A 23,841-nucleotide genomic window follows, 5' to 3' on the forward strand; every position below is an offset into this window, starting at 1 on the left:
GCCCCCAGGTGCGGTTCTCTCTTTTGCTCTTGCTCTCTTCTCGGTTCCTCTCCCCTGCTCTTCCTCTCTCTCCTCCTTCTTACCTCCCTTCTCCCCCTTCCCTTGTTCCTGCCCCACTCGGTTCTCTCTCTTTCTCTCTTCTTCCTTGCTCTCCCCCTCCTCCCCCTTTCCCCTTCCCCTATTCCTGCCCCGCTGGAATAAACCTCCTAAGATACCTCATTGCATCTGGTGTTTTCAGCTCACGGTAAAGGACCAGGTTGCGAAAATTAGCTGCGCGTAAAGTATCTTAATATCCTATGACCTAGAACTAGAACTCTACCACTGTTTTAAATAACTAACACCCCATAACAGTAATTATAAAGAGAATATATTCTGTTGTGGGTGGGTGGCACATTCTGCCAAGGTCTGATAAGTCCATGCATCTATTCTATCTGAACAACTCTTATATCTTTACTTTATGTATTTGTGTGATCTGGTCTTGTGTGCCTATATATTTATGATTATCATGTCTTCTAGTTGAATCAATTTTTCAATAAAAAATGTATGCCTTTGTCTCTTTCACAGATTTTTATTTAAAGTTTGTTTTACCGGATATGAAAACAGCTACTGCAGCTCATTTGGGGCTTCCATTCACAGCTTGTATCTTTTTCCTGTCTTTCACTTTCAATCTATTTGTAGTCTTACCTGTGAAGTGAGTTTATCCTAAGCAGAACATAGTTTGGCATTTTTTTAAAATCCATTCAACCAGCCCATATCTTCTCACTGGACAGTTTAATGCATTTACACTCATTAATATTTATAAAAAAGACTTATTTATTTGAAAAAGCCAGGAGAGATCTGTCTGCTAGTTCTGTCTGGCTGCAACAATAGCCAGGGTTGAGCCAGGCTTACGCCAGGAGCCAGGAACTCTGTTCTATTCTTCCACAAGGGAGGTAGGGACCCATGGCTTGAACCAGCTTCAGTTGTCTCCACAGGTGTATTAGTGAAGAACATAGGTGTTTTCTGCTGTTGTGATTCCTGCCTTAATTGCTTGGCTGGGGGCTGTGTGAACTCCAGGCCTGACAGCCTATGTGACACCCAGCAGGACACCTGGCAGGTCACGTAGGCAGACCACTCCTCAGGAAGGAGGTCCCTGATGTTAGGCAAGATTCACTACCCTACAGCTCATCCATTTGTAGCTTTTGAAAGTTGCTTGCTTCAAACCAACCAATAGAAGCCTGCCAACTTGCTGTTTTTGAAAGTTAACAGCTAAGACTGACCAATCATGACTGTATAATTATATGGAATTGTCCTAAAATGTATTAAGAACCCTGTGCTTTTCAACCCCAGCCCTTCTCTTTTTCCGCCCGGCTGTTCTTGCTGCAGCCTCTGCTGCAGCTGCCCCTCCCACACCCAGGTGGCTGGGAGACCTAAGTTAACCTAAATAAACCTCCTTATGCTTTGGCACTGACTTCAGACTCGATGGTTTTCTGGGGATTTCAAAATCCGGCACAACATTAGCAGGAAGCTAGACTGGAAGTGCAGCAGCTGGGACTTATCTGGCATTCTGATATGGAATGCTGACATTGTAACTGGCAGCTTAACCTGCTTTTGCACAATGCTGACGGTTCAAGATTGGTATTGACAGGTCAGAACTAGATTTTGCTTTTTTCTTGATGAGTCACTGATTGTATCTGCTTCATTCACCAATTTTGTACTGCAATGTGTTTTAATGGCTGTTACTACTAATGTAGGAGTCCCTTCAGGACATTTTTGTGAGTCTGGCTTGAGGGTGATGAATCCTCTCAGTTTTTATTTGTCTGAATTTTTTTTAATTTTATCCACCTTCATTTCTAAGTGGTAGCGTTATTAGACAGAATATTTTTTGTGGAAAGTCTTTCTTTCAAGATCTTGAAGGTATTATCCCATTATCTTCTGGTCTATACAGTTTGAGCTGAGAAATCTATCAGTCTAATGGGTATCCCTCTTATATGTAATTATTCTCACTCTGCTTAGAAGTGTTCCCTAATCCCTTCCTTTTAATCATTTAGCTATAATAAACTTTGGAGGATGAAATTTTCAATTGTTTCTGATTGGAGTGCTTTGAGCTTTTTATATTTGGATGTCCATTGCTCCGACCAGCAGAGCCAGTAACGTGGACACGGAGAGGGTCTAGGGATGAAGCACCAACAGGAGACCAGTGATGGTAGAAGTCTCTGCGGAGTCTCTTTATTGCCCCTTCACCTCTCCTTATATACTCTTCCTCCATCCTCATTTAGCAGCATATTGGATACAGATGAGTCTAATTAGTCTAGGTGTTTTTAGCCACAAGCCCCATTCCTGTTCCTGCCCAGGCTAAAGAGCACTAATCAACTCCTTAGCCCACAACAGTCCATATCTTTTTTCCAGACATTGAAATAGTTCAATTGTTATTTCATTCAATGCTTTCTCAATGCCTTTTCACTTTTCTTCTCATTAAGGTATGTCCATGTAGGCCATATGTCTTTCCTCACTTTTTTTCTCTGCATTTTTAAACACGAAAGTCTAATCCTTGAGATCAAAACTTATTTGTTTAAAAGTATTTTAATTTTCTTTGAAAGGCAGAGTTGGAGAGAGAAGGAGATACACACACATATACTCACATGCAGAGAGAGAGAGAGAGAAAGGGAGGGGGGAGGAGAGAGATCTTCCTTCTGCTACTTCACTACCCCAAATGGCCACAATGGGCGGAACTGAGCTGATCTGAAGCCACTTGGAGAGCGAACCAGCAGATGCAAGATCCATCTCCCTGTCGTTGTCACTCTTTCAAATAATAAATAAAAAATACAGGTTACATAATGTATGGTTCCAAATGTAGGACTCTCTGGTGAAGAAAAACTACAGAGACAGTACAAAGTCCAGTTGGCATGGTAGCCCAACAATTAATCCTCTGCTTGACAGAGCCAGCATCCCACAGGGACGCCAGCTTGTGTTGTACTTCTGATCCATCTCCCTGCCTATGGCCTGGGAAAACAGAGGAGGATGGCTCACATCCTTAAGCCCTTGCATCCATGTGGGAGACCCAGAAGAAGCTCTTGGCTCCTGGCCTCAGATCGGCTCAGCTTTGGCCTTTGTGGCCATTTGGGAAGTGAACCAGCAGATGAACAATCTCCCCATCTTGCCTTCTCTCTGTAAATCTGTCTTTCATATATTTAAAAAAAAAAAAATGTGTGTTTTGAAGTCCAGGGGAGCAGGTTCTCTTGCTAACTGCTAAGATTACCAGCACCCCTTGTGGAGGTGCTTGAGTTTAATCCTGGCTCCATCATGCTGGCCCTGTGGACTTAGTAAGAGCAGTGATGACTTACATGGCTGTGTTCCTGCCATCCATGAGGGAGACATGGCTGAGGCTGTGTGCATGTGTGTAACAATTTCATAAGATAATTTTTAGAGTAAATAAAAATCAGTTTAAAAAAATCCTTAATGAGACATAATCAGCATATGACCAGAATGGCTAAGATAAAAGAGCAATAAATGCTTATGTGGATGTAGAGTAACCAGATCACTCAAACATAGCTGGTAGGAATAGAAAATACATGACAAGTCAGAAAGCTTATGAAAAATGGAATGAAAAGATGTTTATTTTTTAAAAAAGATTTATTTATTTTTATTACAAAGTCAGATATTCAGAGAGGAGGAGAGACAGAGAGGAAGATCTTCCATCTGATGATTCATTCCCCAAGTGAGCGCAGCGGCCAGTGCTGTGTCGATCTGAAACCAGGAGTCAGGAGCCTCTTCCAGGTCTCCCGCACGGGTGCAGGGTCCCAAGGCACTGGGCTGTCGTCGACTGCTTTCCCGGGCCACAAGCAGGGAGCTGGATGGGAAGTGGAGCTGCTGGGATTAGAACCGGTGCCCATATGGGATCCCGGGCGTGTTCAAGGCGAGGACTTTAGCCACTAGACCATGCTGCCGGGCCCAAGATATGTTTATTTTGAAACCCCAAAATTTGATATGCTTGTACATGAGAGATTATCAAGTTCACTGGAAATGCGTCTAATAAAAAAAGCTTCATACAGCTTTTAACTTTTGGCACCAAAATAATTTTAAGCTAAACAGGTCCTGGTGCAACAGCCTCGTGGGTAAATCTTCAGCTTGCAAGTGCTAGAATCCCATAGGGGTGCTGGTTTGTGTCCCAGCTGCTACTCCACTTCCCTTCCAACTCCCTGTTTGTGGCCAGGGAAAGCAGTAGGGGCTGGTCCAGATATCTGCAGGATCCAGTATCTGCGTGGGAGTCCTGGAGGAAGGTCCAGGCTCCTGGCTTTGGATTGCCTTAACTCTGGCTGTTGCAGCCACTTGGGGAGTGAAACAGTCTTGCCTCTCTGTATAGTTGCCTTTTTTTTTTTCAATTAAAAAATAAATATTTAAAAAAATTTAACTTAAACTTTAAAAAAATTAATATTATTTGAGACTCAGAGCTTGTTTCTCATCTGCTGGTTCACACTCCAAATGCCAGTAATGGTTGAAAGGTGAGACTAGACACCTAGAACTCAATTCAGACATCCCAAATGGCTGGCAGGTACCCAGTGAACTGAGCCATCACCTGCTTCCTGCTAGCGTCTACTTGAGCTGGAAATTTGAGTCAAGAACCAAAGCTGGGAATTCAAGCTAGTTACTCCAACCTGGGACACAGGCTTCTTAACAAACGTCTTAGCAGCTAGGCCAAATGCCAGCTCATACTTATCTTTCAAGTTTATTTTTTCCACAAGCTTTTTGAAGATAGTGCAACTACCCTGGAAAAGAATCTGGCAGTTTATTCTAAAATTAAACTACAATTCATAATTGGCCCAGCAAATTTACTCTTGGGCACCTCTCTGAGAGAAATGAAAGCATTTGTGTTTTTGTACAAAAGCTTATACACGAATGTTCATAAAAGACTCCCATACTCACAATGGGGGAAAACTGAAATTAATTCAGATGTCATTTTTTTAATTATATAAATTTTATGTTTGATATTTTTTACATATTTGATTTAGATATGAGGGGTCAAGGGCTAGAGGAAAGGGGGTGAGACCATTGTTTATGCATGCTCTTTTTTTCTTTCCTGTCTCTGGGAGGAGAAGGGAGATAAAGGGAGAAGCCACACCCAGCCTCCCAACCATCCCAAGGTCCCCGATGTGGGGCATGCTCCAAGGGTCCTGCTCAAGTGGTTTTGATAGTTCAACCATTCTGTGTTGCTGCCAATCTCACCACTCCAAGCATGATGAAATCTCTCTAGAATCCACTGGTTGACATAGCCCACCTTACAGTCTCTGTTTGCCCAGGTTTTCGCTGCCAACTCTTAGCTGAGGTACCCACTGTTTCCCTAATGGGCTCACTCCCACTTCTGGATCTTGCACTCTCCAGGTGATACTGCCGTTTAGCTCGACAGAGTCTTCCCCTAGCCACCCCTGTGCCAGCTCTGCCAGATTATGCTGTGGCAAAGCCCAACCAACCCTCACCTACTCTGGCTTATGCATGTACCAGTAGGTACAGTTCACCCAGCCTGGCTTGATTCTGATCCTGCTTACATGCAGGCCAACAGGTGCTGCAACCCTGACCATCCTGGTCTGCCCTAATCCCAGCTTTCACGTTCACCAGTGGGAATAGTGGCCCAGCAGGGGCGCACTTGCATCCCGCTACTTGGTTTGCCCACTGTCCCAGGTCTAATGCATGCTGGTTGGGTACTGTAGCCCAGTATGGCACAACCCGCCTCACTCCAGCATTTGCCAGTGGGTGGTGTAGCATGGCCGGGCCTGGCCTGCCCCTAGTTCCAGCTCACACAGGTGGGGACTACAACCTAGGCAGCCCAGCCAGCCCCCAATCCCGGTCCTAATGTGAACTGGCTGGTATTGCAGCCCGACCCAGCCCAAACCACACACCATTCTGGCTCTTGGATTTGCCAGCGAATGATATGGACTGGCCCAGTCTGGCTCGCCCCTGACCTGAGCCAAATGTATGCCAGTGGTTACTGTTCCCTGACCTAATCTGGGCTGCTTCTTTTCTTGGTTCATGCACTCACCTGCAGGGATTGTGTCCCGACAGAGGAGTTCCTCAAACTTCTCCATTAGAACTGCCAGATCTCATGCCCATTGGTAGGTTCATGTGCCAGCCCTACTCAATCCACCTTTGTCCTAGCAGAAACAGTGGCTTTTCTTGACTGGCCCTCACCCATTCTGGTTCTTACTATTGGGTGTTACAGTCAAGCCAAATCTAGTCCACACCCAGACACAGCTCGTGCATAGCTCCACAGAGGCAGCGACCTATCCCAGCCTGTCCTACATCTACCCTGGTTTTCACTATCACCAGCTGATTATAGCAAGATTGGTAACTTGGTTGTGATATTACACTGTAATTTGATCAAATGTTAGCATTGAGGGAAAATGGGCAAAGCAAAAGGGATAGCTCTATTGTTCCTTGGGATAAATCAACATTTTTTAGAACACATTTTAAATTAGAAATATGTAGATACAGGCAGATATTTAACCTAGTGATGAAGATGCTGGGTAAGACATTCACACTCCATATTGTAGTGTACAGATTTCCTAGCAGGCTCCTGCTCCTAACTCCACTCCCGGGAGGCTATGGAGATGCCTCAGGTAGCAAAGCCTCCAGGTGGGACACCTGGATTGAGTCCTTTGCTCCCAGTTTTGGTCCAGTCCAGCCGTGGCAGCTGTGGCTTTGGAGAGTAAATAGCAGACGGGAGTAAATGAGCAAGTATTTTAAAAAAAAAGATTTATTTATTTTTATTGGAAAGTCAGATATCCAGAGAGGAGGAGAGACAGAGAGGATCTTCCATCCGATGATTCAATTCCCAAGTGACCCAATGGCTTGGAGCAGAGCCAATTCAAAGCTAGGAGCCAGGAGCCTCTTCCAGATCTCCCACGCGGGTGTAGGGTCCCAAGGTTTTGGGCCATCCTCAACTGCTTTCCCAGGCAGCAGGCAGGGAGCTGGGTGGGAAGTGGGGCTGCCAGGATTAGAACCGATGCCCATATGGTATCCTGGCACGTGCGAGGCAAGGTCCCACTAGGCTACCGTGCTTGGCCCAAGCATTTTTTTAAAAAATGTGGAAATACCTACAGACCATGATTTCAGCAACAAGGATGATCTTGCAATTGCTCAGTAATATATAAAAGGACAAGAAATATGTAAAAGGACAAGAAGGTAGTTCCGGGGACAAAGGATGGGAGAAGCTACGAGAAATTCCCAGTGTCATCTCTGAAAGGTGGAACTCCAGATAACATCCCAAGCAGCTAGAAGTGCTGACATTCTCTCCCCAAGCATTATCTTCATCCATTTCTGGCTCGTAGCACAGCTTCAGCACTAGCAGTGCACAGGCGTGGCAATCTAAATGCTCCCGGATGGGATTTGATGGAATTTTCTTGATTTTGTGATGGGTAAATCTGATTCCCATGACTTCTGGTGTACAGTTCCAGCAGTCCGAAGTATTTCTGGCAAGGCTCAATTCACTTTTTATTTGTCATGTGAAATACTGTAATTGTAGATTCTTCTTCCACCCTTTTGACTCTACTTCTGGACATTTTACCTTGAAAGCTGTCCAGTGTTTTGTGCATGTACCCATATTACAAATGATCAAATGTTCCAAATGTTCAACTTGCTCGTCAGTGATTGGGCATTTTCCAAAAAGAAAAAAATTGCTCTTTGATGTCCCTGGTCCTATGGCTGAAATTACATTACAGACCCATGGTTGGATGGTAATTAGCAAAGTGATTCCCCAGCTGGCCCATGTCTCACAAGCTACAGCCTCACAAGCTTACAAGCAGTCACTGACTTCTTGCTGTTAACAACTCCGCAAGGAGGTTACTGCTATTGTCCCAACTTGATGGATGGGAATGTAAGTGGCATCCCTACATCTCTCCTCTATTAATCCAGGGAGTTGGGTGCAGACCTGGCCACCTCAGCCTCACACACTTCCCAGGTCAGGACCAGCTATGAGGATCTGGTGTCTGACCTTCTCTCATTTTGTAAAGAAAACAAATCATGGATCAGGGAGGGCCAAGCTTTGCACCTGAAGGTTAAAAATTCTTCTGACTGGGCCTGGCGCAGTAGCCTAAAAAGCACACACCAGGATCCCATAGAAGCACCAGTTTGTGTCCCGGCTACTCCACTTCCCATCCAGCTTCCTGCTTGTGGCCTGGGAAAGCAGTTGAGAACGGCCCAAGTCTTGGGACCATGCACCCATGTGGGAGACCTGGAAAAAGCTCCTGGCTCCTGGCCTCAGTTCCATTTTTGTGTCTACTTGGGAGTGAAGCAGAAGATGGAAGATCTTTGTCTCTCCTTCTCTCTGTAAATCCGACTTTCCAATGGAAAAAAAAAATCCTAAACAAACAAACAAAAACCACACACCAAAAAACTACTCTTCTGACCAAGAGGTAGTGATCATCTGTTAGAGCCTGAATCTCCTCTGCACAAGCCAATGTCACTCCCCATTCAGTCCGCGGACACAGCACCCATATTCCACATCTCGGGGGGGAACCCGGCCTTCCTCGGTAGCCTCCTTGTCATGTACCTGTCCTGCTCGGTCTGGCCTGCTCAGTCTGGCCTGCTGTGCGTTCTCCTGTCCTTGAAAACTTCAGACACCATCTGCTCAGAAGACAGTGGCCAAAAGCCCTCAGTGACTTCCAGGTGCAACCAAGACTTGTTGGAACTAGAAAGGGGACAGTCCAGCCTCATTCCTGGCAAAATTCTCTAACTGGCAAACTTTCTCCTGGGTGCCTTCCCAACTTTTCATTTTTAGGAGCTCTCCTCATCCTTCCATCTTTGAAGGCCAGCCTGAGCCTCTGCATACTAAACTTGACATGGCTTTGGCTTTCATGTGGTAGAGCTGGGTGTGAGCACAGGGGCTGACCGAGTGCAGCTGAAACAACCTCTTCAGTCACCTGCTGGACAGGGATAGCAGACAGCTGCCTTTTCCCAGCGTGGCTATCCGTACACTGCACCGTCTATTGCAGTTAAGTGTTTTACTATGTATTTCCTCTTTACAACCACCCTACAAGGTAAAATGTGGCTGATTTTATAGATGAAGGCACAGAGGCTTCACACTGTCACGTTCCACAAGTCTCTCTCAGCTAGTAATGGCAGCGGCAGGATTTAAACCCTGAATCTTCATTAATCTTAATCTTCACTAAGATCTTCCCATCCTGATTGGCTGGTTAGAGCACCGTGCCTAAGGAAATCGGTAAGAGCAGCTCCCTGAGGTCCTCTGCAAATCAACTGTAGACAGGATTCACCTTTGGTACTCCTGGGAAAAAGCTAAAATTTAAGGGAATGAATAGAAACTGTCTAATAGAAACTATGACAACCAGTTGTGACAATACAATGCAGTATGCGTCTCTACTTCCAAATCAAAGATGAACTCTCAAATAAACTGTTAAATGTATCTTGACCATAGGATGCTGGACTCTCTGCCATTGTCCCTACCTACATTGTAAGGATACACTTAAATAGAATGATGGACATATGACTGCTTATGAAGGACTAACCTACTGTAATAATACGGAGGAAAACAGTGAAGGGAGGAACTAGGGAGAGGATGCAAGGGAAATTCCAGAACCTGTGGAGCTATATTATAAAATAATAACTTAAAAAAGGAGAAAAAACAAAAAGGAGAAAATATTGTTAAGCACATTATTTTAACTTACTTTAAAAATAAGTAAATATTCCTTTATTTTCCAAAAAAGTAACATGAAATTATGCTTTTGAACAATTCATTTTTTACCAACTTTATGATCCTGGGAAACTATTTATCTTTCCTCAGCCTTGACTCCCATACACACACACACATATACACATATAATATATAACATGTATATGTAGATATAAGGATAATAAAAATAACTTCCCATAAAGAGTCATGTGAGGAAAAGATCAGTAATACTGGGAACGTGCCTAGCTTGAAGACAGTGCTCAGAAAATGACGGCTGTGATTACCAGTGTGTTTGCTGAGCTAATTGACCAACAGGGAAAGGAATCTGAGTCCTTGGTGGTCAAATAGTTGCTATTTTACCACGTGAAAGCATCAAATGTAGTGTCACATCATGCCAACATCACAACTCTCAATTTCTAAAACTCTGTCTTCATCCCAAGCAAAATCCTACACCCAGTCTGCAGTAACTTCCTGCTTGCTCTTTCCCGCCACTAGGAAGCTTTTATTCTACTTCCTGTTTCTACACATTCGCCTGTATCCACAAGTGAAATGAAGGACAATTTGTCCTCTTCTTTTTCATTAAGTATGATGTTTTCAGAATTCATGCCTATTATAGCATGTATCAGAACATTCTTAAAACTGCCTAACAATTCTCTCATATGTATATCCAACATTTTTTAATACATTCAAATGAATGCTGAACACTTGAATCGCCTCACTTTTGGGCTGCAGTGAGCAACACTGCTATGAACACTGATGTCCAAATGTCGATTTGACTCCTGGCTTTGCTGTATATGCCAAGGAGTGTGTTATAGGCAGCATGCTTCTCTCTTCCCAAGATACGCATGCCAGAGGCTGACACCCTCATGCGATGCTATTAGCAGGGGGGATCTCTGGCAGGTCTTCAGGGTGAGATGATGTCATGAGCATGGAACCCACATGAATGAAATCGGTGTAACTACCAGAGTTCCACAGGGCTTGCTTTTCCCTCTACCATGTGAGGACACAGGAAGAGGACTGGCGCCTAGGATCCTGGAAGCAGTTCCTCGCCAGACACTAAACCTACTGGCACCTTGACTTTGCATTTTGCAACTCATAGGATGCAAAGAAGAAATGCTTGTTATGTAAGCTACATGATTCATGGGATTTTGTTATAGCAGATAGAACTGAGCCACACAGAATGGAATTGCTGAATCACATGGGAAAATATCATGTTTCTCCTTTTTTTCTTTCTTTTTTTAAAAATTTTTTTCTTTGTTTTTGTTTGTTCGGTTGGTTTTTGTTTTCTCCTTTTTTTTCTTCTGACCCTCTCTCTTGATTTGAGGCACTGTTGGCCTATTCTCCGCAGTGGCTCTACTATTTTACATTCCCACCAGCGATGGACAAGGGTTCCAAATTCCCCACATCTTACCCAACACTTGTCACGCTCTGGTTTTTTGCTCTTTGTTTTTTTTCAAAATTAAAGCCACCCTAGGAGGTATGAAGTGATTTGTGTGTCCAAAGGAGCTCGTGATAAATAGCTTCTCCCTTCTCTGCCCAAATTGTAGACAACTGGGAAATTGAGACAGAGTCAACACAGTGGCCAAGACTTCCACTTTATGAATAGACGTCTTGGGTACTTCATTCAGTGGGATGGTGTCCAAGCCACAATGGAAAGCAGAGTTGCCTGGCCACCATCCTGACCAGTGCTTGTGGCTAGGTCAGTGTCAGAAGGATCTAAACGAATCCCTCTTCAGAGCAGCTCACTCCAAGGAGCAGCAAGACAGGGACAAACTCCCAGCATGGGAAGAGCCTTTGGAATTGCGGAAGAAGCCTTCTATACACTCTTGTCTATCCCCAAGCACTGACTCCCGGCTTTCACTTTCAGTATCTCTCACATCCGTTCAAGGCCACCACGTTGCTTACCTAGATCAGTGTGACTAATTACCACCTAGAGGCCTGCTCCTGCTCCAGAGCCCTATAACCCATTGGAACCTGCTCTGTCTGCGATAATGATTTCTTAGAAAGAATCTGATCATCTTTCCAGGTAAGCCCCTTTAGGAAATTGTCATTGCTGTTAGAATCAAGACTCAAGTCCCCACAAGAGTCTACCAGGCCCTGAGTGGTCTGGCGTGAGTCTTTCTTCTTTCAGGTTTGGCTCCCTCCTCCACGAGGCATTGTTGATTTTTCAAGTTGCCTTGCTTATCTGCTGAACAACTTTGCATGTGCATATGCTATTAGCAGTCACTAAAATGCCCACTCTTCTCTCTCTCCTTTCTTTTCCCTTTTTGTCCTGAATAACTCTTACTAATTTATGTGTCTTCACTTTTACATTTTTTCATAGGGATGTCTTCCCTGATCCCCTGCTTGTGTGTCCTTATAGGCCTCTCCACTTTATTCCTTCAACTTCCCAGGAGTCATTATTATATAACTATGTGATCATCTGATTAACCCCCATTTCCCCGCTGGGCTTCCCTAGGAGTCACAGGGCACATCTGCACTGCCCCTTTTTGTGTTCCTCACAAGTCAGCCTAGCACTCAGTCCTCGGAGCTGAGCTTCCTCCGTGAAGCTAGACCTGTTGTCCCTCCTCTGAAATCTTATGTCTCTTGAGATCTGACCATTCAGTCACACGCATTCATGGCACACCACCTGCTAGTGGCTGACTCTCGTGCCTTAGCTCCTCGGCTATCCTATGAGCACCTGTGTGCCTGGGATCCTGGCTTCCACGCATCTCTCATCGTCACAGTGCTTTGCTCAATTCCCAGGCCGTAACATAGATATAGCTACAATTTATGTTCAAAGAATTAATAAAGATGTTGGCTTTTCTTCTGTTGTCTGTAGCAGTGTTGGTGGTGATGGGAGGAAGTGATAATTCCCCGATGCTTGGAATCACATTAGAGGCAGCATTTTATGGAGTAGAGCTAGCAAAAGATATTAGGATGTTGTGTTCTTTCATTGCGAGAGCATTTTCCCTGCCAATTTTCTTGGCAAAGCAAAGCTATCTCTATACAGTAACAACTGCTTCTAATTTCATGTGCAAAGAGGAAATTTACCCACAAGCTCTGAGTATACACAAAGGTGAATCCTTTTTATGTAGCCATTTGGTTTATATTTTATTTGCTAATGATCATGCATTTTTAAAGTATTTATTTTCTATTTGAAAAGCATGTTTAGAGAGAGAGAAGGAGATGCAGAGAGAAAGATCTCCTGTCCCCTTGGGTTCATTCCTCAAATGGCCCCCAATGGCTAGAACTGAGCCAGTCCAAAGCCAGGAGCCAGGATATTCGTATGGGTCTCCCACTTGGTGCAGAATCTCAAGGCTTTGAGCTATTCTTGACTACTTTCCGAGGCCACAAGCAGAGAGCTGGATGGGAAGTGGAACAGCCAGGACATGAACCAGCACACATATGGGATCCTGGCAGTGTAAGGCAAAGATTTGGAAACTAAGCCATCATGCTGGGCCAAATGTTATACTTTCTTTCTTTCTTTTTTTTTTTTCAAGATTTATTATTATTATTATTTTTTTTATTGGAAAGGCAGATATACAGAGAGAAGAGACAGAGAGGAAGATCTTCCATCTCACTCCCCAAGTGAGTGCAACGGCTGATGCTATGCCGATCTGAAGCCAGGAGCCTCTTCCAGGTCTCCCACGCGGGTGCAGGGTCCCAAAGCTTTGGGCCGTCCTCCACTGCTTTCCCGGGCCACAGGCAGGGAGCTGGATGGGAAGCAGGGCTGGCGGGATTAGGACCAGCACCCATATGGGATCCTGGGCGTGCAAGGCGAGGACCTTAACCACTGCGCCATTGCGCCGGGCCCAGAATGTTATACTTTCTAATGACAAATGAAACTACTTCAACTGCCACATTTCATTCATCTGCATAGTGGAAGATAAGGGGACAAGACTGTCAGCAATATGGAATCAATAGGTCAAGATGAAGGCTACATCAGCCAGATCACTGCAGGTTTGAATGAGCAATAGCTTGCTGAAAATATTTTCTCTGAAATAAAATAGTAATAATGGGCTGGGAGGGAAGAGGAAAGAAACTGAGGTGGTTGCCTGACAGAGTTAAGCAAAGGGCAGAAAGAAACAGGTACAGCTTAAGCTGAGGGTATCTAGTGGTACCCCGTTCAGTGAGAGCCAGGTGGTTCCTGTAGGGATGCCAATGGAAACAGTCTTCTGGTTCCTCCTGCTACTGAGATGCTCTCTCTCTAAGTCCAACACGCAGCCGTGATCTGGATGCTTCTTCCCTCTAAAAACTCTTATGGAAACATAATGGCCATTGTAGATGCCTTGTGAATGGATTACCGTAATTGCCATTGTAGATGCCTTGTGAATGGACCACACTGCTCTCAAGGGGGTAATGGCTTTTTCTCACTCTCTGCCCTTGGTCTTTGTGATGCCTTCTGTAGAATGGCCTCACCAGAACCTGGCATCTTAAGGGAGGACTTTCCAGTTTACCCAGGTGTGGCCCAAGAACTTTTTGTTCATTGTAATTACTCAGCTGGGGGCATTCTGTCACAGGAGCACGAAGAGGTGATGAGACACCTCACATCCTGGGACACACTCTACAGATAAAGAGAGGCTGCAAGGGATGTGTCACTAGAGGAAGCTGAGGGGAAGTCTGCACTCTTTCTATCCCCGCTTATTCACTGAGCCTGCACTTCTCTCTTTCTTTCTTTCTTCCTCTCTTTCCTCTAAGAGAGGGAACACAGAGTGAGTGAGAGAAGTTGAGAGAGATATTTCCTCTGCTGGTTCATTTTTCAAATGTTCACAGTGACCATTGCTGTGCTGCGAGCCGGGAACTCAATTTGAGTCTGCCACATAAGGGGCAGGGATCCAAGTGTCAGAGCTACCACTGTGGCCTCCCAGCATGCACAGTAACAGGAAGCTGGAATCAGATGGAGAGCTGACACTCAAACCCAGACAAGTGGGGAGTTGCAAGCAGCATCTTCCTCTTTTTCTTTCTTTCTTTCTTTCTTTCTTTCTTTCTTTCTTTCTTTCTTTCTTTCTCTCTTTCTCTCTTTCTCTCTTTCTCTCTTTCTCTCTTTCTCTCTTTCTCTCTTTCTCTCTTTCTTTCTCTCTTTCTAATATTTTGACAATATTTACACAGTTAACTAGGGTAAAAAAGTTCAAGAGACACAGGAAAGTGGTTAAGACTATTATTTCCATATAGTTTCCTTCACATATCCGAAATAAAGGGGAATTTTAAGGGAGAAGCCCCACCCAGTCTCCCACTCACCCCACGTTCCTGATGTGGGGCTTGCTCCAAGGGTCTTGCCCAAGTGGTTTTGATAGTCCAACAGTTCTGAATTGCTGCCAATCTCACCACTCCAAGCATGATGAGGTTGTTGAAGAATCCACTGATTCAAATAGTCCATCTTAGAGTCTCCGTTTACCCAGTATTTCACTGCCAACATATAGCTGAGATGGTTGATTGACTTGTTCTGTCCTGTCTTTTCCTGGTTAGGGTTCTGAGTCGAGCAGTTCAATTGCGGGGAGTCCCCAAAGAAACTTTGTCTGAGGTGTTCTCAGACCAGATTCTTGTATGTACTAGCAAGTACAGGGCCCTGCACAGTCCATTGCACTGATTAGCTGGTGGTCGCAGTTGCTGGGTTGGTTCTGTTTTCAGCCCCGACTTCCACTGGAACCAATGGGTGTAACAGTCCAGCCTGGTTCTGCCCAGCACATACTCGTCCCTCACACAAACCAGTGGGAGCTGCAGCCTAGTTGGAGAACCACAATAACCCCCACCAGGACCACCCCCTAGCCTGTTTTGCCAGTATGTGTAGCAGACTAGTCCAGTCTGTCCCACATTCCATCCGGCTCTCATACATGTCAATGGGTATTGAAGCTTAGTTCCATCTATCCAGCTCAACTATCCAGCCCTCACGGATGTTGTTGGGTGTCTGTCTAGCCACCCCAACCCCTGTCCTAGTTTTCATGCCTTCCTGTGGAAGTGGTAACCCAAGAGAGAGGAGCCCACTATTGCCCTCCCAGGCCTCTCCCACTCCTGGATTATGCACTCTCCAGGTAGTTCTGTGCTTTGATCGACAGAACTAGCCCCCAGTGCCAGCTTCTGCCAGCTGTTGCTGTGGCTAAGCCCAAACAACCCTCGCCCACTCTAACTTTGTTTGCACCAATAGGAGTAATCAGCCCAGCCTGGCTTTTCCCTGATCTAGTCCACATGAGGCCCACAGGTATTGTAGCCCTGCTTGGTCTGGTTTGCCCCCATCCCAGCTCATGCTCTCCAGTGGGAGCAGCAGTCCAGCAAGGGAACCCTGCCTCCCATATTCCCCCTGCGGGCTCCTCCCTCCCTTCCTATTTCTCACGTGTGCTGGTTGGGCGCTGCGGTCACTTCTGGCACAGGCAACTTCACCTTGGCAATCTGTATTGTCCACTGGTTTTATGTCGCGACCGAACCTGGCTCGATCCACACTCTGTTTCAGTGCTCGGATTCACCAGTGGATGACGCGAACTGATTCAGACTGATTTTCCCTCAATCCATGCCATATGTATGCCAGTGGGTAACTTTCCTTGGCCTGTTCTGGGCTGTTTCCTATCATGTTTCTTGTGCTTACCTGCCGGGTCTGTGTCCTGCCAGAGGAGCTGCCCAGGCTCCTCCATCAGAACCTCTCCCAATGCCAGATTTCTCGCATACCAGGGTGTCCATGAGCCAGCCCTACTCAGTTCACCTCCTGTACTAGCATGAACAGTGTCTTTTCCTGACTGGCTTCAACCCAAACTGGTCCTTGTGTTCTTGGATGTTTCAGCCCAGCCACGGCTCATCCATACGCACATACAGCTTATACATGGCTCAGTAGGGGTAGAAACCATGCTTAGTCCATCGCCCATCTATCTCCGTCTTCCAGGACACCAGGGGGTGTTGGGGTCTGGCCCGGGTTGGTGCATCCAATCCCAGTCCACCCTTGTGCCAAGGGAGACTACAACTGTTTCCCGTTTAGAACACAGCCCCCATTCCAGGCCACACGCGCCCCTTGGTGGGAACCTCAACCCAGTTAGCATTGTCCCCTTAGCTCCCCAACCAGGCCTGTTCCCAGCCATAGATCACGCACATGCAAGTAGTTGCTCAGACTCAGCTTAGCTCAGCCCCTCACCTGTCCCGACTGCTGCCTTAGACACAGTGGCTTAGCGTTCCTGGCTCACGCAGACCAATAGGTGCAAGAGCCTAGCTTGGCATGACCTGTGCTCTTTCCTGGTTTCTAATTTTACTTATGGGCTAAGGTTTCTCAGTCCTGCCTGGTACATCCCATTCCATTACCAAATCACACATGAGCCAGCCATTGGAGCTACTTTGCCCAGCTTGTCCGACCACCAGGTCTGGAACAAATGCTCACCAGCTGGAGCTATGACTCGCCAGGGGAATTTCCTCCACTTAATCCACTCCCAGGCCCTATTCTCATACAAGCCATTGGGTTTTAGGCCAGTGCTCGGTGAAGTCTGGCCTTCCATTTGGCCTTGTATGAGCTGGTGAATGTTGCAGCCCGGCCCACCCCACACCTATCCAGGATGCACATTTGGGTGCTGCAAGCAGCATCTTTACCCTTGTGCTGAATACACCTGTTCTTCCCTTTCCTCACCCTCCCTTTCCTTCTAACTTGCTGTTTGCCGCTTGCTGGCCTTCCACTGCCTTCTAAGACTTTCTTTTTAAAGATTTATTACTCATTTGAAAGGCACAGTAGAGAGAAAAGATCTTCCACCATTTGGTTCACTGCTGAAACAACTTCTAAGGCTAAGCCTGGGCCTGGCGAAGCCAAGAGCCTAGAATTCCATCCTGGTCTTCCATGTAGGTGACAGAGGCCTGAGTACTTGATTCATCTTCCACTCTTTTCCTAGCAGGAAGCTGGGTGGAAACAATCATCAGGATTTGAACTGGCACTCTGACATGGGGTTCAGATGCTACAGTCAGTAACTTAACTTTCTGTGCTGCAACACCAGCACCACTTCTATGACTTTCACTAGTGCTGGCTTTGAGGGGCCAGTGGGGTGGAGGAAGTTACTCTAAGTACTGTCTCCTCCCAGCCTTAACATTAGGCTGTGGGTCCTATCCGACTCTCTCATCCCCAAACACAGGCCTAACCAATGCGTGTTTGGACAAGGACTCTGCATAGGAAGAGCCTCCTTGCAAATGACATTGAACTATCTACTGCTCAAAGTGAGATAGACAGACCCATTCACAGCCTCTGTGAGGACATCAGCTTTTTTTTTTTGGAATGTCAGACATGCAGAGAGAAGGAGAAATAGAGATAAAGATCTTCTGTCTGATGATTCACTCCCCTAGTGGCCACAACGGCTGGAACTGAGCTGATCCAAAGCCAGGAGCCAGAAGCTTTCTCTGGGTCTCCCGTGTGGGTGCAGGGTCCCAAGGCTTTGGGCCATCCTTGACTGCTTTCCCAGGCCACACACAGGGAGCTGGATGAGAAATGGAGTCATTGGAATACGAACTGGTGCCCATTGGTTTCCTGGCATGTGCAGATCAAGGACTTTCGCTGCTAGACTATTATGCTGGGCCTGACATCAGCTTTTCATATGATGAAGTTCAGGAGGGCCATTATCATTGATTTTGCATGGTCTCTTAGCCAGTCAGATGTCTGGTTATCCGATGTCAGCCTTATGTAGCTACCTCTTCAGTCTCTGCCTCTAGTGAGGATCTTTCATTGTGCCTGGTGAGTTTGTGTTCAAATACCTTACTTAATAAGATGGGCAGTTCCCAAACCAAATTCACTATCCTTGGTTCTTCCATTTCCACCATTCCTGGCTTTCATCTCCTCAACCCATATACCAACCCAGGATGTGTTGTGTTAGAGTTTCCAGATTTATAGTCAAACCTGACCCCATGAATCTCCCCGGTTGCCTGGTCTCAAAGCCTGTGAACCCAGTGTTGATGCTTTGTGTCCTTGGTTTGATCTGAAAGTGGTGTGATTACCCTTTATTCACTTGAGAAAAAGAAGCATGTCAGTCACTTACATAGAGCCAAAGTGCTTGGAGATTGAGCTACCCACTGATGGGGTTGGTGACGCTACAAATGTGAAGTGACGTGGAGCACTAATGGGCTGACGGAAGCTGTGTGTGAGCTTTCTGATTGGATGCATATCCACATTCACATAGTAAAACATATTTTGAGTTTCAGAAGAAAATGAATTGGGTAATTGGGTTTTAAAAATAGATCCTTTTGCAAGTGAAATGACACCTCATGGCTATTGACACTCATAGTTGTAGATATGAGCCACACTTAGAGGAACTGTCTGGGAGGGATAGAGAAGGAGCACCAGTTAATATGAACTTTGGGAAAAGGACTTAGAGGACAGCTTCATTAGCAGACAGCTTCCCATGGAGGCAAGTGGCTTGTACTGAGTGAAGAAAAGGCCAGCGCAGAAGCACAGAGAGGACCTTGGTGGCATCTTCAGAGGGGCCAGTTATTTTTGGAAGGTCCTGGAGTCTCTTTCTTTCTCCTGAACCCTGTGGTCTGCACAGCCAGTCAGCACAGACATAAGTGTTGGCAGCACTTTGCAGCTTTAATTCATGCAAGGTGTCTCCCAGTCAAGGCAGCTGAAGAAGAGGTTTATAACTGTTGTCTTTATTGGGAAGCTCTGTTTATTAAAAAGCACAAGAGAAGGGTTGAGATATAGAAATACTGATAGCAACTTCTAACAATAGAAACCCAGGACAGCCTTGGTTTGCAAGGCTTGTGTGCCTAATATGCCTTCAAGCGAAACTCACATGAATATTACATTATATAACAACCAATATATTTTCTCGTGTTTTGGGGTGGGGGTGAATTCTGAGCCCAAGAGAAATGCTGACTTCGATTTTTTCTAAACCGGCATCGAATGAGGTTATTTCAAAAAGCTTTAAATTTGAAGTTTCTTTTGGTTGCAGAAAAAATTTAAAATTCACTCAAAAAAGTCTTCCAAAAATTCACAGAAATGGGTGTTTTGAGAAAATTGAGTGGCTCTCAAAATTGTTTTTACAGTAAAATAAACTTGTCTTTTAAATTCATTTCCTGCAAACTTTTTGAAGTATCTTTGTATATATTTGAGCAAAATTTTCTCAAGTCCCAGATTCTCTTATATTTAACATTAGCTTACTTCTCCCTTTCTCTTGTGTTTGGGAAACTCCCTAAAAATTCACTTGGTTTTTTGGATCCCTTTAAAAATGAGGACAATATTGTCTTTCTCTTGTCAAAAAACTAAAAAAAAACAAAGCTTTTCACATTAATTTAAAAATGCCTTAGTTTTTAACAGCTTTGACATGGGCTTAATTTGGCTCTAAATGAGGAATAAAGGCTCATTTAAAAAAAAATAAAGCAGATTGTTTAGTACCTATGTTGTGGGTGATTTGAAATGTCTTTCTGCAGACTCAGCACCATGTGCTAGTTTCATTGTATTGTTACTTTCCTTGTAGTTGTGGTCATTGTGACTCAGGCATCCTTATATCTTTAAGCAGCACATTTCAAAAATGTGGCATCTGGGTCAATTTGAATGTGATTTTTTTTGAGTGACAATTTTATGATCACACATAGGAGGCAGCCAGTGGTGTTTTCTGGTATGAATTCACGAAATAAGACTATGTCATATCTTTGGCTGAATGGAGAGGAAAGAACTGCTTATCCAGTATGAATTACAAATGGCTTCATGATTAGGGGATGAGTACTTTTTATCACATAAGTGTGGCAAGTAGGGAGCTGCACAGGAAAGTGCAGATCATGTTCATCATGTGGAAACCGAAGCATGTACATTTCCCACAGCTGGCCTTTACCCTCCAGATCTGCTTAGTTCCTTACTTGCCTAGCCTTGGGGTGGGGTGGGGGAGTGTCAGGCAGTTGTGTGCCAATCACAGCAGGTCAAGTTCTGAGGGCACGGTGGATTTCCTTCTGCAGGTGCCCAGGTTTTTCAGGCTGCTGTGCTAAGCACAGCCCGGGCACACCTGCCTGCTAGAGGGCCAGAGCCAGGGGACAGAAGTCAGTACAGGGCACAGATGATGAGAAAACCCTGGGGAACATTGAACACAGAACACTGCCACTCCATGGAGGGTATGACAGACTTGCACCTCATTAGGAATCCAGCTTCACTTACCAGCACCTGTTACTTTTAGGAAACAGAGTGTTTGGGTAAACTCTAGCTGGGTGCACCAGGCAGTCATTAGCTCTGTTACATACTAGATAATTTAGTCCTATATTTTTAGATTTTATGCATCTTTTTATTAAAACTTTTTGTTAATTTGAGAAACAGAGAGGTAGGCATGCATGCATAAACATACACATGCATACGCATATGCACATGTACACACATACACACACACACACACACACACACACACACACACACACTCACACACTCCCAGTCATTGGTTGATTTCCCAAATGGCCACAACAACTGGAGCTAGGCCAGAACGAAGCCAGGAGCTGGGTTCTCCCATATTGGAGGCAGGAACCCAAGGACTAGAGCTGCACCTGTTGCCTTGCAAGGGGATTACCAGTTGGAACCTGGAAGTGGGAACAGAGTCAGGACTCCGGTGCAGGCCATCTGTATGCGATATGGTCATCCCGTCATGTCTTAACTACCTTGTCAAACGCCTGCCTTATGTCTGTCTTTTTAAAAGCAATCTCTTTATGCTGAATTTATAGCCCATTTAAAAATTCAAACTTTAAAAAACAAATTCTAAGTTGGTATGAGATTAACCCTTCCCTGTTCACCTCTGATTACTTTAGATGAAGTGTGTACTTATTCCATCACATGTTCTCTGGAATTTTCAAATTTATTAAGCTCAGCTCTTGAGATGATATTGAATCTCAGCACTTTCTTACAACTAGAGGAAAGCAATGCTTATTGAAGCTCTCACTGGAAAATTTTACATCAGTTGTGGAATTTCATGCTCCCAAAGTCTCAACTGGGTAATTTTCCTTTTCCCAAGACTGAGAGAAAGGAATAAAAGCTCAGAGAGGTTCCTGCAGCTGGTGAAAAGATGAAGGAGACCCGTGTGGTGCTTCCCAGGATGCCAGCCATGCCTTACAGTGTGGGGCCAATTGCGCTGTAGCAGATAAGGCTGCTGCCTGGAGCATGGGCATTCTCTAGGCATGCTGGTTTGAGCCCCCGGCAGCTCCACTTCCCATCTGCATCCCTGCTGATGTGCCTGGGAAAAGCAGCAGAAGATGGCTCATGTGCTTGGAGCCCTGCACTCACATGGGAGATTTGGAGGAAGCTCCTGGCTGATTTTGGACTAGCCCAGCCCCAGCCATTGTGGCCATTTGGGGAGTGAGTCAGCAAGTGGAAGACCTATCTCCACCCCTCCTCTCTCTCACTCTGCCTTTCAAATATATTAATCTTAAATAACAACCACAACCACCACCACCAGAACAACATGTGGGCCAATTGCAAGCCCAATAAACTGGTCTCCTATATTTCCCCTGGGGTGGCTGATGAAGCCATGTTGGTGCACAGGACAGTATGCATAGCTCCTTTGACCAAGGAGAACCTGGGGGGATTTTTGTAGACTTTTATTGCAAATCAAGACACACACACACACACACACACACACACACACACACACACACACACACGTTTCCCCTGTTGTGTTTTAATTAGCCACTGACATTTCTTTTCAGAAACTGTTTGGCTGCCTCTTTACAATCGTTTCTTTGCTCAGCACGTGTTAACCTGCCTGTCACTTGCCTGTGTGCAGATTTCACTGGAGAACAACATCAAAGTTGAACATTTTTTTTGAATATTCTCTTCTTTCCATGTTGAACCTTGGCACAAATGGTTGCTACCTGTCTTAAGTTTATAAACAATTACTGTGAAAAAAAGGGGGGCTCAATTTACATTTCTGTAGAACCATGGGCTAGATTTCACATTATTTTGAAGTATTTAAAATGTTTTGTTTTATTGTTCTACTAACTTCAGAGTTCTCTCTCTCTAAATAAAATCAGGGAACATTCCTCCTTCACTGAGAGCTGTGGTGATTGTGCTTGGTCTTCCATGAGATCTTTGAATGGGAAGCAAGTTTGACTTTAAGGGCAGATTTGCAGTTCTTACAATGTACCAGGTTTTCTCTCTCTTCTAAGCATGTTTAACAGCTAGTGATATTAAGCAGCAGCAGGCTGGTGTTTTCAGCATTCCAAGCCTGCCAGGGACCGCCCTGTAGAGCTGCCACCGCCTGGCCTGCCTCTGTATCTGGATTCACTTAGGCGCCATCAGTTCTTATCAGCACCCTGGCTGTGGCAAAGCTCTGCCTTTCATTCCTGACAGCACTTGGCTAGAGCTAAGGCATCGAACGTGATTCCTGAGATGTTGCTGCTTCATAAATTGAATCCGCCTCCCAGGCATGAATGTCTTCCATGGGCACAGGTTTGTGTTTTGAGAAAAAGAAAAACACTTTCTGGGAATTCGAATCATCTTAGAGCAAACACACACTTTTCTTGGCTATGTCCAAGTGTGGCTCATGCAGCCTATTCCAGCAGTTAGTGTTGCCAGAATGACGGGCAGCTTGTCTGTGTACAGAGGTGATGTTTTCTTGCCTCTGCACCCATTTATGCTGGCCAGCAAGCCCTTGCTGAGGATGGGAGATGAACCATATGCTGCAGCAAAGGGGGGTGTCCACTGCTCAACACCAGGAGCACTGGTTGCTTACCCAGAGCACTGAGCGAGTGAAATGATGCTCCATGTCAGCCTCTGTAGAGGGCATCTTTATGTGTACAATGGGCTGTGGGATGTCTGAACTGCTAACTGGAGTTTGCATTCCAGCGTAGGGTACCCACCAGGCTCTGGTGTTTGGCAGTGTTGCTGTAACATCACCTCCTCTTTGGGGTGGCAGGTTCTGCTCTGTCCTCAGCTCTCGGGACAGATGGAGATCTGCTCTGAGCACCTTATCTAAAGTAGTCACCTTCCTCATCCAGTTGCCCGCTCACCCCATCACGCCACCTTCATTACTTCATAGAGGATAGCCTAAGGCCTTGGGACCCTGCACCCATGTGGGAAACCCAGAGGAGGCTCCTGGCTTTTTATCAGCTTGGCTCTGGTATTGTCAATTGGGGAGTGAGTCAGCATAGAGAAGATCTTTCTCTCTGCAACTCATTCTTCCACCACTTTTCTAGGCATTTTAGTAGGGAACTGAGAACGGAAGTGGAACAGCTTGGACTTGAACTGGCAAATATATGGGATTCTGGTACTTCAGGTGGCAGGCTAT

The sequence above is a fragment of the Ochotona curzoniae genome, unplaced genomic scaffold, assembly GCF_017591425.1.
Source record: "Ochotona curzoniae isolate NIBS_2020 unplaced genomic scaffold, NIBS_Ocur_1.0 contig_899, whole genome shotgun sequence".
In the NCBI taxonomy this organism is placed as follows: domain Eukaryota; kingdom Metazoa; phylum Chordata; class Mammalia; order Lagomorpha; family Ochotonidae; genus Ochotona; species Ochotona curzoniae.